Source organism: Pleurodeles waltl, chromosome 8 (assembly GCF_031143425.1).
Source record: "Pleurodeles waltl isolate 20211129_DDA chromosome 8, aPleWal1.hap1.20221129, whole genome shotgun sequence".
Classification (NCBI taxonomy): domain Eukaryota; kingdom Metazoa; phylum Chordata; class Amphibia; order Caudata; family Salamandridae; genus Pleurodeles; species Pleurodeles waltl.
In genome coordinates, this window is record NC_090447.1 from 736,568,160 (window position 1) to 736,588,589 (window position 20,430).

Consider the following 20,430-nt stretch of genomic DNA (forward strand, 5'->3'; position numbering starts at 1 on the left):
AAAAGAATTTTAGAGCATGAGCAGCGTTTTCAAATACTAATGATGTGTGATTTCACTGCCAAGATCTCATATCCCTTGCTAAGCTCATATAGAACTAAATATCTTGAAGAATAGAACATACCAGAATATACCTTCTTAATTAATCATAAGGCAGATAGGCAAGGAAGATTGCTTGTTGAATCACTCTCTTGCATCAATGGAGTGATAATAAATGGAAGAGTTGATCAGGACATTCTAGCATCACCCACAGGAAGAGGCATCTCAGGATCCTCAGTTATAGACTAATGATTTGTTTTGTAGTTTTTCAAAAGCCCATGTTAATTTTTTTCAAGTTAATAATCATACGATTATTCATATCATCCTTGAGTTACAGCTCCAACAAATTTTGAATTGGTCGCTGAATGCAGGTGATGGCAAAGTAACTGATTCAAAACAAAGCAGTTACTGCCAGCCTGAGTAATCCAATAACTACCTCCTGGGAACTTTGTATAAATAAGGAGGAAAATTTAATTACAGTGTATGAGGGTAAAGTTTTGGATGTCATTAACGAGATGCGGATTGTGTCAGCAAGCCATTGAAAAAGAAAGTAAAATTGTCAAAAGATCTCTTAGATGGGAACATTTCCGCAGTAATAAATAAACGTATACAGCAACAACTTATTGAATACTCTGATCTTGGATATAAAGAATTTCAAGCTCAGTGTAAAAAAAGAAAAAAAAATTTTTCTGCCCTAACATGGAAAGTAGATGATCAGAACTGGTCCGATCTTCATCAAGCAGCTCTTAACAAAAATTCCAAGTTATTCTGGAACCTAATCACGTCACACAGTGGAACCAATAAAGCACCAACCACTGTTTTGATTCAGTTTTGATAGGCTCCATATCTAAGCTTTAAACTGGCAACACAGTTACAGAACCCAATGAGGTGGCTGTAGCATTGTTGCAAAGTTCATTAAATTCTTCTTGGAGTTAATGCCTCCACCAAGAAACCAGATAGAGGCATTCATAAACAGAGCAAGATCCTCTGCAGCAGTGGTCCAGGCCAAATTCCATTAAAAATCATGAGTGGACCCTGAGGCATTGGGCAAATATCGAACTCCGTTATTTGTGTATTGTTATAAATCAGACCAAATTACTTATCCTTGGAGAGGGGGCTTTGTGATCCCAGTGGAGAAGAAAAGCTCACTCTCAATCCCAAGTAGCCATTGTCCTTCTCAATGGCACAGGAAAGATTTTTGAAACCAGCATTCTGGAGCATCTACAGAACTGGGTCTAAATTACAGGAATAATCCCCCCTGAACAAGCCGGTTTTAGACCCAAACACTCTGTTACAAGCATCTCTCTTGTTCATACTTTGGTAATTTGTAGTAACAAAATTGCAGATTCTGTAGACTGTTTTATTGACTTTTTCAAAAGCATTTGATAGAGTGGACAGGCCTGCTCAATAGAAGAGATTGGCCACGTTGGGTAGCCCTTCAGATTTCCTAAGATTGATCATGACACTAGATTCCTCCAAATGGTGTAGAATTCTGATGGGTGGGAAGAAAGGCTTAACCCCTAAATTTCAAAGAAAGGATGCTTGAAACAAGATTGCATATTGGCTCCTCTTCTCTTTGCTATTTTTCTTTAGGGTTTATCTGCCCAATTTGTAAATATTAGGAAGTTTCAACCAAATATCACATCATTAAATGGCCATGTGTTGATGTACGCAGATGATGTAATCATTTTTCGTCTTATTTCATTTGGTCTCCCACGCAACTTGAATGCTTTAAATGCGTATGCAGGAAAAACACTAAAATGTTGGTCTTTAAGGCAAAAAAACATTGTTGTCCCTTCCATTTGAATCTGGGTCGAGTTTGTCTAGAAATTGTAAAAGCATATACATATCTGGGTAGGGTTCTCAGAATCTAGACATCAATCTGCACTTCTTTCATCTAGGGAACAAAGCTTCAGCTCATGAAAGAGCATTAAACAAATTTTATAATTCTTCAGGAAAGAGACATTTCAAATATTTACTCGAAATTTATAAAGTAAAAAACCTGCCGGCACTTACAGCTGCACTTGAGTATATTCCCATTGATAAATGATCATTCCTGAACTTACATAAAGGCAAGATTCTCCATAAATTGTCTGCAGAAACCCAAGCAATTCCTGTTCAGGCTTTGGAATTTGCACTTGCCAGCTTTTTTGCATTAGCAATGGCAAGTAGTTAATTGGACCTTCTGCGTAGTCCATGCATCAGATGGTACTCTGAGGGAATCGCTGAAGCAGGAAACGTTTACAGCATCTAAGAAGAACTATTTTTTAAATATAAATCTTAGGATTGTTTTAGAAAAACTGAAATGTAAGAGGCTATACTTGAAATCATGGACCCCGGCACAAATGAGAATGTTTTTTAAAGATGCAATCCCTGGATTATTATTCTTCTGATATCACCCACTGTATGAACCTAAAGCTGTGTAAAGCTCTCTCGGATACTGTAGGCTATGTAAAACTACAAAAGTATTTATTTTGCCCCTGGATCACTGTGTAAGGTGAGCAATTCTCGTGCTAACACTGTTGTAACCGGTCGTCTCCCGACGCCGGTTTTCATGAAGACGCGGATACTGACAAAGAATACCCCGGAGCCGCCCGAGGATCTCTGGACGTCATGACGTCAAACGTCATGTCCGTCAGAGAGGAAACCGGAAGAAAAACCGCCGACAAAGAGAAAGGAAAGAACGCCAAGGGGGACGCGAACAGAAACGCTGACCGAGGCGCGAGAGACGCGGCGGAGAGAATCCTGGGGAAAACCTCACGGGAAGGAGCCGAACGGGAAGACGCGCGTCCAAACGAGGCGCGTTCCCAACCGACGGGCGAGCCCCGCCGACAAAGAGAGACACTGAGGGAGCCTCCCGCCCCTGGTCCACCAAAGTCGGGAGACTACCAGGAAGCCGTCCGCGTCCCAGGAGGGGCGTGGCCTCCCGAGGTACGATCACCCCGTAAATGGGAGAGGGGTGCCGGGTGGTTCTTAGGGCTTTGGGGAAATAAGGGAAAAGGGCTCAGCTCCCCTAAGGGAGGGGAAATAGTGTGAAACGGGAGATAATCCAACCTCTAACAGCACCGAACCCCATACCTAATTACCGCTTAACAGGTAGAGGAAAAGGGACATCCACAAGCCTACCGCGATATAGAGAAGGCACGAATAAAGTAGACCCCTCACTCCTACACTCCCGCCAACCCTCACCAACCTACTAAACCTAAACAACCCTTTACAAATATTTAATCTCCACTTACCTGTATTCTTTTCTTCTTTATTTTGGGAGCCTGGGCCGCTGACATACGGGAAGATCGGAACTCCTTAAGCTGGACCAGACACCACCCCGAACCTTATCAGAAGCCTAAAGGAGAAGATAAAACAAAAAGGGGACTTTTATTAATTTTTGGTTGAAAGACTATATCAACCCTGTCATTTGGTGAAGATGATGAATTCACCCTAGACCCGGACCGAAATAAAACTCCTTAAACCCTTGAGCACGCGTCTGTCGCCTTAATCCAATATCCCTTCAACCCGGGATAAAGAACCCATCACAGTGGTGTCAGAAGTGGGATATTGGACCAGGCGACAGACAGTCCCTGACCATGGAGGAGAAACCCACGATATCGGATATGATGCAGCAGCTGGCTGAGGGGCAGAGGCACCTACAAATAGTGTGGGAAGAACAACAGAAGGAGGCTAAAGTGGAGAGGGAGGCCCTACAAAGCGCGCTCAAAAGTCAGGCCACTATCATGGCCAACAATCAATTGGTTCATGAGACTGCCATCAAAAACCTCACGGATACCATTGCTGCTACCCGGGTACATCCGAATGTGCCCAGTTCGGTCTTGCAACGGTACCAGGAAGGTGAAGACCCGGATGCCTTCTTCACCAATTTTGAGCGAGTTGCCACTTCTGCTACCTGGCCCCCGGAACGATGGGGTCAATATATTGCCCCATTATTAACAGGAACCCTACAAGCGGCTTATCAAGCCGTGAACCCCGGCGGAATAACTCCCTATCCGGACATTAAAAAGAGCATCCTAGAACGGGTGGGGTTTGATTCAGAACATTACAGAGTTCGGTTTAGAAAAGCCAAGTGGGGGCCTTCCGAGAACCCCCGAGCCCTGTACTTCCGGATCAAAGATTTGGGCCTCAAATGGTTAGGTCCCATTGGAACCAATAGGGAAGACATCATTGAGGTCGTCCTTTTGGAACAATATTTAGACGCCCTACCCCCCAACACACGTCACTGGATCAAACAACATCCGAATCCAGACACTAACACCACCATCGAGCTAGCCTGTGCCTTTCACCGCTCCCTCGAGTTCAAAACCCTCCCCCCTAGGTCAACGCCTAGCCCCGTTCGTCCCAGTCCCGGTTCATCCTTAGCAGTGGGTCGAAGATCCAACGATGATGTGGGGAAGATGCGAGGATTGGAGAAGCCGTATGTTCAACAACCACAGTGTTTTAGTTGTGGTGAATGGGGACACATAGCCCGGGTTTGCCCCCTAAAAACAGATAAACCCGAACCAATGGAGATAGGAATTACTAGGGGAAGAGTCTTTTATACCGGGGGAAAGGACACCCCCTATAAAAAGAAACTTGTTATTAATGGAAGGCCCACCCTAGCCCTCATTGATTCAGGATGTAGTCAGTCCGTAATCCAGGCTGACTTACTTGACAACCCTACCTTTCCTACAGGTCTTACGGTGTCCATCTGCTGTATTCATGGCGAAACCAAGGAATATCCTCTAAGCTGGACAACTCTATCGTGGGAGGGAAAGGAAAATCCCATAAGGATGGGGGTAGTGGAACAGCTAGTGGAAGAAGCTATAATTGGAACCATTTAACACACATAGGTAGAATCTTTACCGCATTACGAAAGACTGGGCTGACAGCCAATCCATCTAAGAGTCGACTGGCCTTTACTGATATCTCTTACCTGGGCTATCACATAGGGAAAGGTGTACTAAGGCCCCAAATGAATAAAATTGAAGCCATTCTACGCATCAATGCTCCCACCTCGAAAAAGGAGGTCCGTTCCTTTTTAGGCCTGGTAGGATACTACCGACGGTTTATACCCCATTATTCCACCTTGGCCGCCCCCCTGACCAACCTTCTGAGAAAAGGACAACCCAAAACCATCACTAAATTAACCCCGGGGCAATATCGTAGTTATCGTACCTTACAGAGATGCCTCAATACCCAACCAATCTTGAAATGTCCTGAGTTCAATAAGCCCTTCCATCTCCAAACGGATGCCTCCGACGTAGGATTGGGGGCCGTACTTTTTCAGAAAGATGAAGCCGAAGTAAATCATCCCGTGGTCTTTATTAGCCGTAAATTGTTTCCCAGAGAACAGAGATATCCCATTGTCGAGCGTGAGTGTCTTGCCATTAAATGGGCAATCGAGAGCCTACAATATTACCTTCTGGGAAGGTCCTTCCTATTGTACACGGATCATGCTCCCCTTACCTGGCTCTCGAGGTATAAAAACACCAACAATCGTATCCTGAGATGGTTTATCGAGCTTCAACCTTTCTCCTTTCAGGTTTGCCACCTCCCTGGAGATCTTATGGGTCAAGCCGACTATTTATCGAGATTCCCGGGACCTGTGAGGCTCGAACAGCCCCATCCAAGTGAGGGGATGTGTAACCGGTCGTCTCCCGACGCCGGTTTTCATGAAGACGCGGATACTGACAAAGAATACCCCGGAGCCGCCCGAGGATCTCTGGACGTCATGACGTCAAACGTCATGTCCGTCAGAGAGGAAACCGGAAGAAAAACCGCCGACAAAGAGAAAGGAAAGAACGCCAAGGGGGACGCGAACAGAAACGCTGACCGAGGCGCGAGAGACGCGGCGGAGAGAATCCTGGGGAAAACCTCACGGGAAGGAGCCGAACGGGAAGACGCGCGTCCAAACGAGGCGCGTTCCCAACCGACGGGCGAGCCCCGCCGACAAAGAGAGACACTGAGGGAGCCTCCCGCCCCTGGTCCACCAAAGTCGGGAGACTACCAGGAAGCCGGCCGCGTCCCAGGAGGGGCGTGGCCTCCCGAGGTACGATCACCCCGTAAATGGGAGAGGGGTGCCGGGTGGTTCTTAGGGCTTTGGGGAAATAAGGGAAAAGGGCTCAGCTCCCCTAAGGGAGGGGAAATAGTGTGAAACGGGAGATAATCCAACCTCTAACAGCACCGAACCCCATACCTAATTACCGCTTAACAGGTAGAGGAAAAGGGACTTCCACAAGCCTACCGCGATATAGAGAAGGCACGAATAAAGTAGACCCCTCACTCCTACACTCCCGCCAACCCTCACCAACCTACTAAACCTAAACAACCCTTTACAAATATTTAATCTCCACTTACCTGTATTCTTTTCTTCTTTATTTTGGGAGCCTGGGCCGCTGACATACGGGAAGATCGGAACTCCTTAAGCTGGACCAGACACCACCCCGAACCTTATCAGAAGCCTAAAGGAGAAGATAAAACAAAAAGGGGACTTTTATTAATTTTTGGTTGAAAGACTATATCAACCCTGTCATTTGGTGAAGATGATGAATTCACCCTAGACCCGGACCGAAATAAAACTCCTTAAACCCTTGAGCACGCGCCTGTCGCCTTAATCCAATATCCCTTCAACCCGGGATAAAGAACCCATCACAGTGGTGTCAGAAGTGGGATATTGGACCAGGCGACAGACAGTCCCTGACCATGGAGGAGAAACCCACGATATCGGATATGATGCAGCAGCTGGCCGAGGGGCAGAGGCACCTACAAATAGTGTGGGAAGAACAACAGAAGGAGGCTAAAGTGGAGAGGGAGGCCCTACAAAGCGCGCTCAAAAGTCAGGCCACTATCATGGCCAACAATCAATTGGTTCATGAGACTGCCATCAAAAACCTCACGGATACCATTGCTGCTACCCGGGTACATCCGAATGTGCCCAGTTCGGTCTTGCAACGGTACCAGGAAGGTGAAGACCCGGATGCCTTCTTCACCAATTTTGAGCGAGTTGCCACTTCTGCTACCTGGCCCCCGGAACGATGGGGTCAATATATTGCCCCATTATTAACAGGAACCCTACAAGCGGCTTATCAAGCCGTGAACCCCGGCGGAATAACTCCCTATCCGGACATTAAAAAGAGCATCCTAGAACGGGTGGGGTTTGATTCAGAACATTACAGAGTTCGGTTTAGAAAAGCCAAGTGGGGGCCTTCCGAGAACCCCCGAGCCCTGTACTTCCGGATCAAAGATTTGGGCCTCAAATGGTTAGGTCCCATTGGAACCAATAGGGAAGACATCATTGAGGTCGTCCTTTTGGAACAATATTTAGACGCCCTACCCCCCAACACACGTCACTGGATCAAACAACATCCGAATCCAGACACTAACACCACCATCGAGCTAGCCTGTGCCTTTCACCGCTCCCTCGAGTTCAAAACCCTCCCCCCTAGGTCAACGCCTAGCCCCGTTCGTCCCAGTCCCGGTTCATCCTTAGCAGTGGGTCGAAGATCCAACGATGATGTGGGGAAGATGCGAGGATTGGAGAAGCCGTATGTTCAACAACCACAGTGTTTTAGTTGTGGTGAATGGGGACACATAGCCCGGGTTTGCCCCCTAAAAACAGATAAACCCGAACCAATGGAGATAGGAATTACTAGGGGAAGAGTCTTTTATACCGGGGGAAAGGACACCCCCTATAAAAAGAAACTTGTTATTAATGGAAGGCCCACCCTAGCCCTCATTGATTCAGGATGTAGTCAGTCCGTAATCCGGGCTGACTTACTTGACAACCCTACCTTTCCTACAGGTCTTACGGTGTCCATCTGCTGTATTCATGGCGAAACCAAGGAATATCCTCTAAGCTGGACAACTCTATCGTGGGAGGGAAAGGAAAATCCCATAAGGATGGGGGTAGTGGAACAGCTAGTGGAAGAAGCTATAATTGGAACCATTTAACACACATAGGTAGAATCTTTACCGCATTACGAAAGACTGGGCTGACAGCCAATCCATCTAAGAGTCGACTGGCCTTTACTGATATCTCTTACCTGGGCTATCACATAGGGAAAGGTGTACTAAGGCCCCAAATGAATAAAATTGAAGCCATTCTACGCATCAATGCTCCCACCTCGAAAAAGGAGGTCCGTTCCTTTTTAGGCCTGGTAGGATACTACCGACGGTTTATACCCCATTATTCCACCTTGGCCGCCCCCCTGACCGACCTTCTGAGAAAAGGACAACCCAAAACCATCACTAAATTAACCCCGGGGCAATATCGTAGTTATCGTACCTTACAGAGATGCCTCACTACCCAACCAATCTTGAAATGTCCTGAGTTCAATAAGCCCTTCCATCTCCAAACGGATGCCTCCGACGTAGGATTGGGGGCCGTACTTTTTCAGAAAGATGAAGCCGAAGTAAATCATCCCGTGGTCTTTATTAGCCGTAAATTGTTTCCCAGAGAACAGAGATATCCCATTGTCGAGCGTGAGTGTCTTGCCATTAAATGGGCAATCGAGAGCCTACAATATTACCTTCTGGGAAGGTCCTTCCTATTGTACACGGATCATGCTCCCCTTACCTGGCTCTCGAGGTATAAAAACACCAACAATCGTATCCTGAGATGGTTTATCGAGCTTCAACCTTTCTCCTTTCAGGTTTGCCACCTCCCTGGAGATCTTATGGGTCAAGCCGACTATTTATCGAGATTCCCGGGACCTGTGAGGCTCGAACAGCCCCATCCAAGTGAGGGGATGTGTAACCGGTCGTCTCCCGACGCCGGTTTTCATGAAGACGCGGATACTGACAAAGAATACCCCGGAGCCGCCCGAGGATCTCTGGACGTCATGACGTCAAACGTCATGTCCGTCAGAGAGGAAACCGGAAGAAAAACCGCCGACAAAGAGAAAGGAAAGAACGCCAAGGGGGACGCGAACAGAAACGCTGACCGAGGCGCGAGAGACGCGGCGGAGAGAATCCTGGGGAAAACCTCACGGGAAGGAGCCGAACGGGAAGACGCGCGTCCAAACGAGGCGCGTTCCCAACCGACGGGCGAGCCCCGCCGACAAAGAGAGACACTGAGGGAGCCTCCCGCCCCTGGTCCACCAAAGTCGGGAGACTACCAGGAAGCCGGCCGCGTCCCAGGAGGGGCGTGGCCTCCCGAGGTACGATCACCCCGTAAATGGGAGAGGGGTGCCGGGTGGTTCTTAGGGCTTTGGGGAAATAAGGGAAAAGGGCTCAGCTCCCCTAAGGGAGGGGAAATAGTGTGAAACGGGAGATAATCCAACCTCTAACAGCACCGAACCCCATACCTAATTACCGCTTAACAGGTAGAGGAAAAGGGACTTCCACAAGCCTACCGCGATATAGAGAAGGCACGAATAAAGTAGACCCCTCACTCCTACACTCCCGCCAACCCTCACCAACCTACTAAACCTAAACAACCCTTTACAAATATTTAATCTCCACTTACCTGTATTCTTTTCTTCTTTATTTTGGGAGCCTGGGCCGCTGACATACGGGAAGATCGGAACTCCTTAAGCTGGACCAGACACCACCCCGAACCTTATCAGAAGCCTAAAGGAGAAGATAAAACAAAAAGGGGACTTTTATTAATTTTTGGTTGAAAGACTATATCAACCCTGTCATTTGGTGAAGATGATGAATTCACCCTAGACCCGGACCGAAATAAAACTCCTTAAACCCTTGAGCACGCGCCTGTCGCCTTAATCCAATATCCCTTCAACCCGGGATAAAGAACCCATCACAGTGGTGTCAGAAGTGGGATATTGGACCAGGCGACAGACAGTCCCTGACCATGGAGGAGAAACCCACGATATCGGATATGATGCAGCAGCTGGCCGAGGGGCAGAGGCACCTACAAATAGTGTGGGAAGAACAACAGAAGGAGGCTAAAGTGGAGAGGGAGGCCCTACAAAGCGCGCTCAAAAGTCAGGCCACTATCATGGCCAACAATCAATTGGTTCATGAGACTGCCATCAAAAACCTCACGGATACCATTGCTGCTACCCGGGTACATCCGAATGTGCCCAGTTCGGTCTTGCAACGGTACCAGGAAGGTGAAGACCCGGATGCCTTCTTCACCAATTTTGAGCGAGTTGCCACTTCTGCTACCTGGCCCCCGGAACGATGGGGTCAATATATTGCCCCATTATTAACAGGAACCCTACAAGCGGCTTATCAAGCCGTGAACCCCGGCGGAATAACTCCCTATCCGGACATTAAAAAGAGCATCCTAGAACGGGTGGGGTTTGATTCAGAACATTACAGAGTTCGGTTTAGAAAAGCCAAGTGGGGGCCTTCCGAGAACCCCCGAGCCCTGTACTTCCGGATCAAAGATTTGGGCCTCAAATGGTTAGGTCCCATTGGAACCAATAGGGAAGACATCATTGAGGTCGTCCTTTTGGAACAATATTTAGACGCCCTACCCCCCAACACACGTCACTGGATCAAACAACATCCGAATCCAGACACTAACACCACCATCGAGCTAGCCTGTGCCTTTCACCGCTCCCTCGAGTTCAAAACCCTCCCCCCTAGGTCAACGCCTAGCCCCGTTCGTCCCAGTCCCGGTTCATCCTTAGCAGTGGGTCGAAGATCCAACGATGATGTGGGGAAGATGCGAGGATTGGAGAAGCCGTATGTTCAACAACCACAGTGTTTTAGTTGTGGTGAATGGGGACACATAGCCCGGGTTTGCCCCCTAAAAACAGATAAACCCGAACCAATGGAGATAGGAATTACTAGGGGAAGAGTCTTTTATACCGGGGGAAAGGACACCCCCTATAAAAAGAAACTTGTTATTAATGGAAGGCCCACCCTAGCCCTCATTGATTCAGGATGTAGTCAGTCCGTAATCCGGGCTGACTTACTTGACAACCCTACCTTTCCTACAGGTCTTACGGTGTCCATCTGCTGTATTCATGGCGAAACCAAGGAATATCCTCTAAGCTGGACAACTCTATCGTGGGAGGGAAAGGAAAATCCCATAAGGATGGGGGTAGTGGAACAGCTAGTGGAAGAAGCTATAATTGGAACCATTTAACACACATAGGTAGAATCTTTACCGCATTACGAAAGACTGGGCTGACAGCCAATCCATCTAAGAGTCGACTGGCCTTTACTGATATCTCTTACCTGGGCTATCACATAGGGAAAGGTGTACTAAGGCCCCAAATGAATAAAATTGAAGCCATTCTACGCATCAATGCTCCCACCTCGAAAAAGGAGGTCCGTTCCTTTTTAGGCCTGGTAGGATACTACCGACGGTTTATACCCCATTATTCCACCTTGGCCGCCCCCCTGACCGACCTTCTGAGAAAAGGACAACCCAAAACCATCACTAAATTAACCCCGGGGCAATATCGTAGTTATCGTACCTTACAGAGATGCCTCACTACCCAACCAATCTTGAAATGTCCTGAGTTCAATAAGCCCTTCCATCTCCAAACGGATGCCTCCGACGTAGGATTGGGGGCCGTACTTTTTCAGAAAGATGAAGCCGAAGTAAATCATCCCGTGGTCTTTATTAGCCGTAAATTGTTTCCCAGAGAACAGAGATATCCCATTGTCAAGCGTGAGTGTCTTGCCATTAAATGGGCAATCGAGAGCCTACAATATTACCTTCTGGGAAGGTCCTTCCTATTGTACACGGATCATGCTCCCCTTACCTGGCTCTCGAGGTATAAAAACACCAACAATCGTATCCTGAGATGGTTTATCGAGCTTCAACCTTTCTCCTTTCAGGTTTGCCACCTCCCTGGAGATCTTATGGGTCAAGCTGACTATTTATCGAGATTCCCGGGACCTGTGAGGCTCGAACAGCCCCATCCAAGTGAGGGGATGTGTAACCGGTCGTCTCCCGACGCCGGTTTTCATGAAGACGCGGATACTGACAAAGAATACCCCGGAGCCGCCCGAGGATCTCTGGACGTCATGACGTCAAACGTCATGTCCGTCAGAGAGGAAACCGGAAGAAAAACCGCCGACAAAGAGAAAGGAAAGAACGCCAAGGGGGACGCGAACAGAAACGCTGACCGAGGCGCGAGAGACGCGGCGGAGAGAATCCTGGGGAAAACCTCACGGGAAGGAGCCGAACGGGAAGACGCGCGTCCAAACGAGGCGCGTTCCCAACCGACGGGCGAGCCCCGCCGACAAAGAGAGACACTGAGGGAGCCTCCCGCCCCTGGTCCACCAAAGTCGGGAGACTACCAGGAAGCCGGCCGCGTCCCAGGAGGGGCGTGGCCTCCCGAGGTACGATCACCCCGTAAATGGGAGAGGGGTGCCGGGTGGTTCTTAGGGCTTTGGGGAAATAAGGGAAAAGGGCTCAGCTCCCCTAAGGGAGGGGAAATAGTGTGAAACGGGAGATAATCCAACCTCTAACAGCACCGAACCCCATACCTAATTACCGCTTAACAGGTAGAGGAAAAGGGACTTCCACAAGCCTACCGCGATATAGAGAAGGCACGAATAAAGTAGACCCCTCACTCCTACACTCCCGCCAACCCTCACCAACCTACTAAACCTAAACAACCCTTTACAAATATTTAATCTCCACTTACCTGTATTCTTTTCTTCTTTATTTTGGGAGCCTGGGCCGCTGACATACGGGAAGATCGGAACTCCTTAAGCTGGACCAGACACCACCCCGAACCTTATCAGAAGCCTAAAGGAGAAGATAAAACAAAAAGGGGACTTTTATTAATTTTTGGTTGAAAGACTATATCAACCCTGTCATTTGGTGAAGATGATGAATTCACCCTAGACCCGGACCGAAATAAAACTCCTTAAACCCTTGAGCACGCGTCTGTCGCCTTAATCCAATATCCCTTCAACCCGGGATAAAGAACCCATCACAACTGTATTCTACCATTGACTGCTTTTAAATGACATGGGTGTAATTCTAAACATGAGACCAAGTTTATGCGTCTCTTTCAGGGAGGGACCCAGGACTTAAGACACTCACTTTATATTTATTCTGCATTTGCAAAAGCACATAAATGTTACTTAATTCCTTTGTATTTTTAATTTAAAATAACAAGCACTGAATAGCTGATTAACTTAGTCATGTTTTCCATGAATGAGTATGTGTGCTACAAGCTTTTTAAATTTTTTAAATCGTTCTTTTTTTTAAAAACGTTTATTTATGATGTCGGGATTGAATTGATGATATAGAGTTTTTATCATTTTATACTGTTGAGGTCAGTCAATTAATGCATATTTATCGACTACATCTAATATTGAGAGATGAGATCTATATCTATATCTATATCCATATCTATATATGGTAAATTACTTGGGCATGAACGTGATTGGTCTGGGTGTTTTAGGGTAACAGACTTGTAGAGTTGATTGGTGACTATCTTGGCTGTTATTTTGACTTAAGCACTCAAAAGCAAAATTGGCGTATTTGAGTAGCAGTACTCTTGTGGTTACTCTGGTGGCTTGACTATGTCAACTCTGTCTCTCTAACCGTTTAGTCCAGGTGTTTTCCCTGCTTTCATTTGCATGAGTGAGTCGACCAGTTCCTCCTCCCTTAGGGATTCTTCTAACATGTCTTAGTCTTATGTAGACAGCTTTTGTGCAGATAGATCAGTCACAAAGCTGTGCATTTCATCAGTATTGTCACTTTTCATCTTGTTCTGTATATGGTTTGTAGCTACTGCTCAAAGAATTAAAAGGGTTCAATTTTTCCCTGCACTATGCACCATGTTGCTATCCCCAGCTCCATATCCCTTGTGTATTTTATTTAGTCTAAGTAGTTTGCTCAGAAGGTATGGGCTTACCATCTACCAATGTACTGTATTTCTCCCTTTTGACAATCACCTGGTGTTAGACCTCCTCCCTTGGGTCCCTAGAATTCCTCACTGAATCTAGGGGTGATCGGGGTGCAGGGGTGATGAGAAGGGGTGTGGACATCAGCAAGTAGTCTAGTCTTGCATAAGAGTATTGCACATTCCAGAAAAAGGAGTATTGTGAATCTTTCGAGTGTGAGTCTCCCCAGATATCTCTTGTTACATTCACTGTCACAGACTGGTTTAATTTGGATTTTCCCGCCCTCACCCTACCTGCCAAGGTTGATCTGTCCATGTTTTCATCCACAAGTAGGTTGCAGTCTCCATTCTACACAGTTACTGGTATTGCACCCAACTGCCCCAGTCTTTTCTTGAATGGACGTCTGTAATTGAGGGGAGGAGAAGAGGGAGGTATACTGATATGAGCACTAACTTTTCGCCGTCCCTGTTTCCCATATTTGCAGGATAGCATCCCTGTGGAGCTATTCAAGTTTGTTCTAATAGGGAAGTGTTTTCCTAATGCCTTCCTTCTGAGCCAACAGTGAGTTATGAATAGCCAGGTAATTGTATCTGCTTCTGCTAGAAAATCTGCAGTTATTGGGCACAAGATGATTTTCCTGTAGAGACACATCTGGTGCATGCCTATTAAGGAACTGGAGTTGTAATTTCTTTTTAAGCTACTGGCAAAGCCCACTTTTTCATTCCAGGTGCTTCAGCTAATTATAATTCTAGGTAAAGTGCTGCATACGGGTTGACAAAATCTCTAGCTCTATAATGGTGCAATACCACAGGAGTCATAAGATAACTGTCATTTCTATTACAAATACCTTACAAACAAATGACCCTAACTTCCTGCACCCAATAATGTTGTGCGGCCTACAACACACTGCATGACAACCATAAGGCTTTATTTCTCTAAACGTTTTGATTCATCTGAAGTTAGTCCAAAAAATAACACAATCATTGGTACCGTTGATGAACTTAAACCTATTCAGCAGCTAATGCTTCTATATCTTATTCCTTCCTCTCTAGGGCATGAGCTGGCAGCAGTCCTCAGACTTCTATTTTCCTCTCATTTGCTTGTCATTTTGCTAGAATATCAATCAATCAATCAAGAATTTGTAAAGCGCACTACTCACCCATGAGGGTCTCAAGGTGCTGAGGAAGGGAGGGGGGAGGAAGGAGGGGGCTGCTACTGCTCGAACAGCCAGGTCTTGAGAAGTTTCCTGAAGGTAAGGAGGTATTTGGTCTGGCGCAGGTGGGTGGGAAGAGTGTTCAACGTTTTGGTGGCGAGGTGCGAGAATGATCTACCGCCGGTTGTAGTTCTGCGGACGAGTGGGACGGTTGTGAAGGCGAAGTCAGTTGGGCAGCGATGCCGGGTCAGAGTGTAGAAGGAGAGTCGTCTGTTGAGGTATTCTGGTTAGTGTTGTGCAGTGCTTCATGAGCGTGAGTGAGGAGTTTAAAGGTGATTCTCTTGTTGACTGGGAGCCAGTGCAGCTTTTTCAGGTGGTCTGTGATGTGGCAGTGGCGGGGATGTCCAGGATGAGACGTGCAGAGGCGTTCTCGATGCGTTGCAGCCTCTTCTGGAGTTTGGTCGTGGTTCCTTTGCAGAGGGCATTGCCGTAGTCCAGCTTGCTGCTTACGAGGGCTTGGGTGACTGTTCTTCTGGTTTTAGTGGGTATCCATTTGTAGACCTTTCGGAGCATGCGGAGCGTGTTGAAGCAGGAGGAGGAGATGGCGTTGACTTCATGGATAGAGAGGGGTCCAAGATGAATCCAAGGTTGCATGCATGGTCGGTGGGAGTTGGAGTGGTTCCGAGAGTGGCAGGCCACCAGGAGTCATCCCATGTGGAGGGGGTGGAGCCGAAGATGAGGACTTCCGTCTCTTGTCGGAATTGAGTTTGAGGCAGCTGCTGTTCATCCATTCGGCGATGGCCTTCATTCCTTCGTGGAGGTAGGTCTTGGCGGAGTCCTTGGTGAGGGAGAGGATCAGCTGGGTGTCGTCAGCGATGAGATGATGTTGAGGGATCGGGCGATGTTAGCAAGCGGGCCATGTAGACGTTGAAGAGGGTCGGGCTGAGGGTCGAGCCCTGGGGTGCGCTGCAGATGATTTTGGTGGCCTCCGAGCGGAATGGGGAGAGGTGGACTCTCTGGGTTCTGCCGGTGAGAAAGGAGGTGACCCAGTCCAGGGCTCTGTTGAGGATTCCAGAATTGCTGAGGCGTGAGCGTAGGGTGTGGTGGCAGACGGTGTAGAGCACGGCCGAGAGGTCCAGCAGGATGAGGGCCACGGTTTCGCAGCTGTCCAGTATGGTTCTGATGTCATTGGTGGCGGCGATGAGGGCGGTTTCAGTGCTGTGGTTGCAAATGAGCTTCTCAGTTTAACGAGCAAACTGTAGCTCTCATATGGCCGATTTACCAGGTCCATTTGCAGGTGTATCTCGCTTCTGATATTCTCACCATGCATCAGCATCTGAATGCCTCTCCTTCTCCATCTGATCTACTTGACTGCTTCTGTTGGTCTTTCTCCTTGGTAGGTGACAATATAGGCACTAGCTTGCCCAGGTCCTTTCATGTGTCTTTGATTATATCTGTGTTGTTCTTTTTGTGGTTCCTTGCCTGAGGGCTTTGCTTCGAGTTGCCCCCCATATTTTGTGCTATTTGAGAAAATGGTGGAGTTTTCCTTCAGCTACAATGCACAGTTTGGCCAAAAACATCCTCACATGTTTGATACGGTCTACCAAGTTCTCTTTTCACTGCTTGCTGCAGTACTGCTGTAGTAGAGTCTGTAAACAAGTGAATCTTAGAGATAGCTCTGGCTCCTTGGAGGATTGCATCATTATCTCTATAGCTAATATTCAAGCCATGATCGCCCTGGGAGGTGCACCCTGTGGCGGCACTGATATTCTGTTGACCCTCTCTACTGAGAAGAAGTCTCTTAATGAACAGGTCTTCAGCAAACAGTTCAATGCTTTTTCTTGTTCTCTTTTATAGTCTCCTACAATCTGTACCTTGTTGCTTTTTGAATGCCCCTTGGCAGCCTGCTGGATTTAGACTGATTGTTTTCTGGGCACAGTAGCTTTCAGTGTTTTTATGTCATTTGCCGCTTTGTCTGTTTTTTGACTGCTCGTAATCTTTTGCAGATTTTGTCTTAGTCTGCACAAAGGAGGTCTTTATTCTATTACAGTGACATCCATTTTCTATTCTAGTGCACTCCACAGACAGCCGACTAATGCAAATCAGGATGGTGTATATTTGATGGGTACTGTTGGGCTGCCTGTCAAGTATTAAACATCTGGGATTTCCTAGTGCAGCTGTTAGCCATGCCTCCCGATCAGATTAAGAAAAAGACAGCCTTCCAATAAGATTGGGATACTGCATACCTCTTAGCTCCATTGTTCTCAACCACCTGCAGAAGCAGCAGGTAAAGAAAAACAAGGCAGCTGATGGAAGCCCAGGCTGTAGGGGGGTTGCACAAATATTGTTAAGAAGGTGGGCTGCAGAGTTGCGGTATACACTGCGAGATTGGCGATAATTGGCTGAGGTTTACATAATGTTCTATTTCGCTTTGTCTGATCCCATTGTGATCAATTAGTTTGTATAGATTTTAAAGATGTATGGTCCTGAATTATATTCAGATACTCTCTCGTCACCTTAGACTACTCCTCAGCCACCAGACTGGATCTGGAAACATCATAGCAGTGCCTCTGTGTGCTGTTATGTGGTGTAGTGCGTCTCTCTGAAGACTCCACACCGCCTCTGAATTGACAAAGCAGAGCTGCATAAAAACGCCATCCCTGCACACTGACATCATTTCCATTCTGTGGCTTCCAATGTGGATCTTAACCTCTGCTCTGAGTATTCAGTTTTCCAACGTCTTCAAAACAATTTCACCAGTGTGCTATGGAGTGATGTCAACACAAAAGTGTGATGGATGGAGTGCTGAAACTTTTCAAACACTCACCCCCAGTCAAAGATCTGGGTTTAATCCATCGTTCTTTTGCTCACCATGTCACCCAAGTTTGGACCCAGCAATATGCAAATCAGTCTTGACACTGTTCCTTATGGGAACAGTCCAGCCCGAACTGCCAGTCAAGGCCCTCCCTAGACTGGAAACAAGCATCCTTGGACCGGTTTCAGGTTATCACCCTTTATCAGCCAGTCTAGTTTGAATCCAGTGGCAGGGTGAACACGGGACCCACGTCTGGGCATACCCTTCCCACTTAGGCCAACTTTAGCAACACAAAAGGATGACGGACAGAGTGCTGAATCTTTTCAAACACTTTCCCCAGTCATAGATCTGGGTTTAATCCATTGTTCTATTGCTCACCATGCCATCCCAGTTTGGACCCAGCCATATGCAAATTAGTCTTGACTAGGGAGTGATGTCCACACCCAAAACAACAGCCATGCATGACTGCAGTAAAGTGGATGGCATTGAGAGGATGCCGGCATCAGAAGTAGGCAATATTTGTTAATCCTGCTACTTTGTATTGCTAAAGGGCAGAGGCCTTTGTCCTATTTTAGATATTCACCCTCTCAATGCCTTGCTGCGGAAATGACATATTCATGATGCTCACTCTGGCCTAGGTCTGGTCCTCCTTTTATTCTAGAGACTGGATGCTAGCTTTGGACCTGCAAAACATTCATTTCCACATGCCTGTCATGCAGGCCCACAGGCACACTATCTGCAGTTCGTGGTGGGCAGGATCATTTGCAGTTTGCTGTGCTGACTTTAGGCCTTACCATTGCTCCTCTGGTCTTCTCAAAAGTAATGAGGGAGGTTGCAGCACATCTTTGGAGGTCAGTGTTTCCAGTCCTCCCCAGCCTTGGCAAATAGCTGCTGAAGGTGGGCTTTTCCCAGGCAATAGTCACCCTCCTCCATACAACAGAGAACCTCCTCTTTTCATTGAGGTTCAATATAAACGTGCCTACGTCACACCTGACTCCTACACAGTTGCTCCCCTTCATCTGAACCATTCTGGATACAGTACAGTTTTGTGCCTTTCCCCTAGGAATGGGGAATCCAGGATATTCGGGCTATGATCCCAGTGTTTCAGCCTTTGTCCTGGATCACAGTGAGGATGACTCTCAGGCTGCTGGGACTGAGTGCCTCCGGAATCCATTTGGTCAAGCACGCCAGGTGGCATGTGCAGTCTCTTCAAGGGGCACAGTATCAGGGTGACCTCTCCTATCATGTCCAGATTTTGGAGGAGATTGCAAAGACTTGCAGTAGTGGGTGCTGGACCATGATTGGGTTAGCAGCAGACCCCTCACCCTACCCCACCCAGAGCGAACAGTGGTGACTAATACATGTCTTCTGGGTTGTCACAGCCACTTGTGAAAGGTGGACACCAGAGGCATCTGGTATCTGCTGGAGTCCCAGCTCCACATCAACCTTTTGGAGTTGCGGGCCATCCTCTTGGGATTGAATGCCTTCCTACCATCTATCAAAGAGAGGGTGGTGCAGGTGCTCACGGATAACACTGCCTTGTGGCATTACAACAAACCAGGGCCCATATTTATACTTTTTTAGCACCGCAATTGCGCCGCTTTTTGACGCAAAAACGATGCAAACATACAAAATACAATTGTACAATTGTATTTTGTAAGTTTGCGTCGTTTTTGCGTCAGAAAGCGGCGCAAATGCGGCGCTAAAAAAGTATAAATATGGGCCCTGGTTTGTTGTAATGCCACAAAGCAGTGTTATCTGTGAGCACCGCATTTGCGCCGCTTTTTTACGCAAAAACAGCGCAAACTTACAAAATACAATTGTATTTTGTAAGTTTGCGCCATTTTTGCGTCAAAAAGCAGCGCCAATGCGGCGCTAAAAAAGTATAAATATGGGCCTAGGTGCTATCTGATCATTGACCCTATGGCAGGAGGTGCTACATCTCTGGAAGATGCTGGAAAACCAGGGTATATACTTTGTGGGTTACCACCTAGAGTAATCTCTGCCAGGGTGGACGAATTCAGTTGCTGACGCCTAGTGAATGACAGATGGCACTTAGACTCGGAGGTGGTGAAGTTCTCTTCAGCAAATGGGGAGAACCTTGGCTTGAACTTTTCACCACCGCAGAGAACTTGCATTGCTGGCACTTTTGCGTGTTCGAGTTTCCAAGGCATCTTTCCCTCAGGGGTGCGTTCCAGCTAGAGTGGAACTCTGGGCTCCTGTATGCCTTTTCACAAATACCTTCCCTGCCCCGAGTTCTGAAAAGGTTCAGGCATGTCAGGCACGACTGGGCCCAAGTCATCCTCATGCCAGCAGGATGGGCAATGAGAGTGTTGTATCTAGAACTCTGGGCGTGAGCATCTGTCTGGCAATAGGGCTGCCGCTTTGGGAGGATCTTCTGTCAATGCAGCAGGGAATGGTTCTGTACCCAGGCCTGCGCAATCTTCACTTCCATGCTTGGAGATTGAGAGGCTATAGCTTACTTCCTTCGATCTCCTTCCAGAGGTTGTGGATGTCATCATAAAAAAGAGGCATCCCTTGACAAAATCAGTATAAGCCTGCCTTTGGGACATGTTTGTGCTTTTGCACGGTATTCAACAGATTGACCCACTTCAAGTCAGGTTATCTGACGTATTACTCTTTGTGT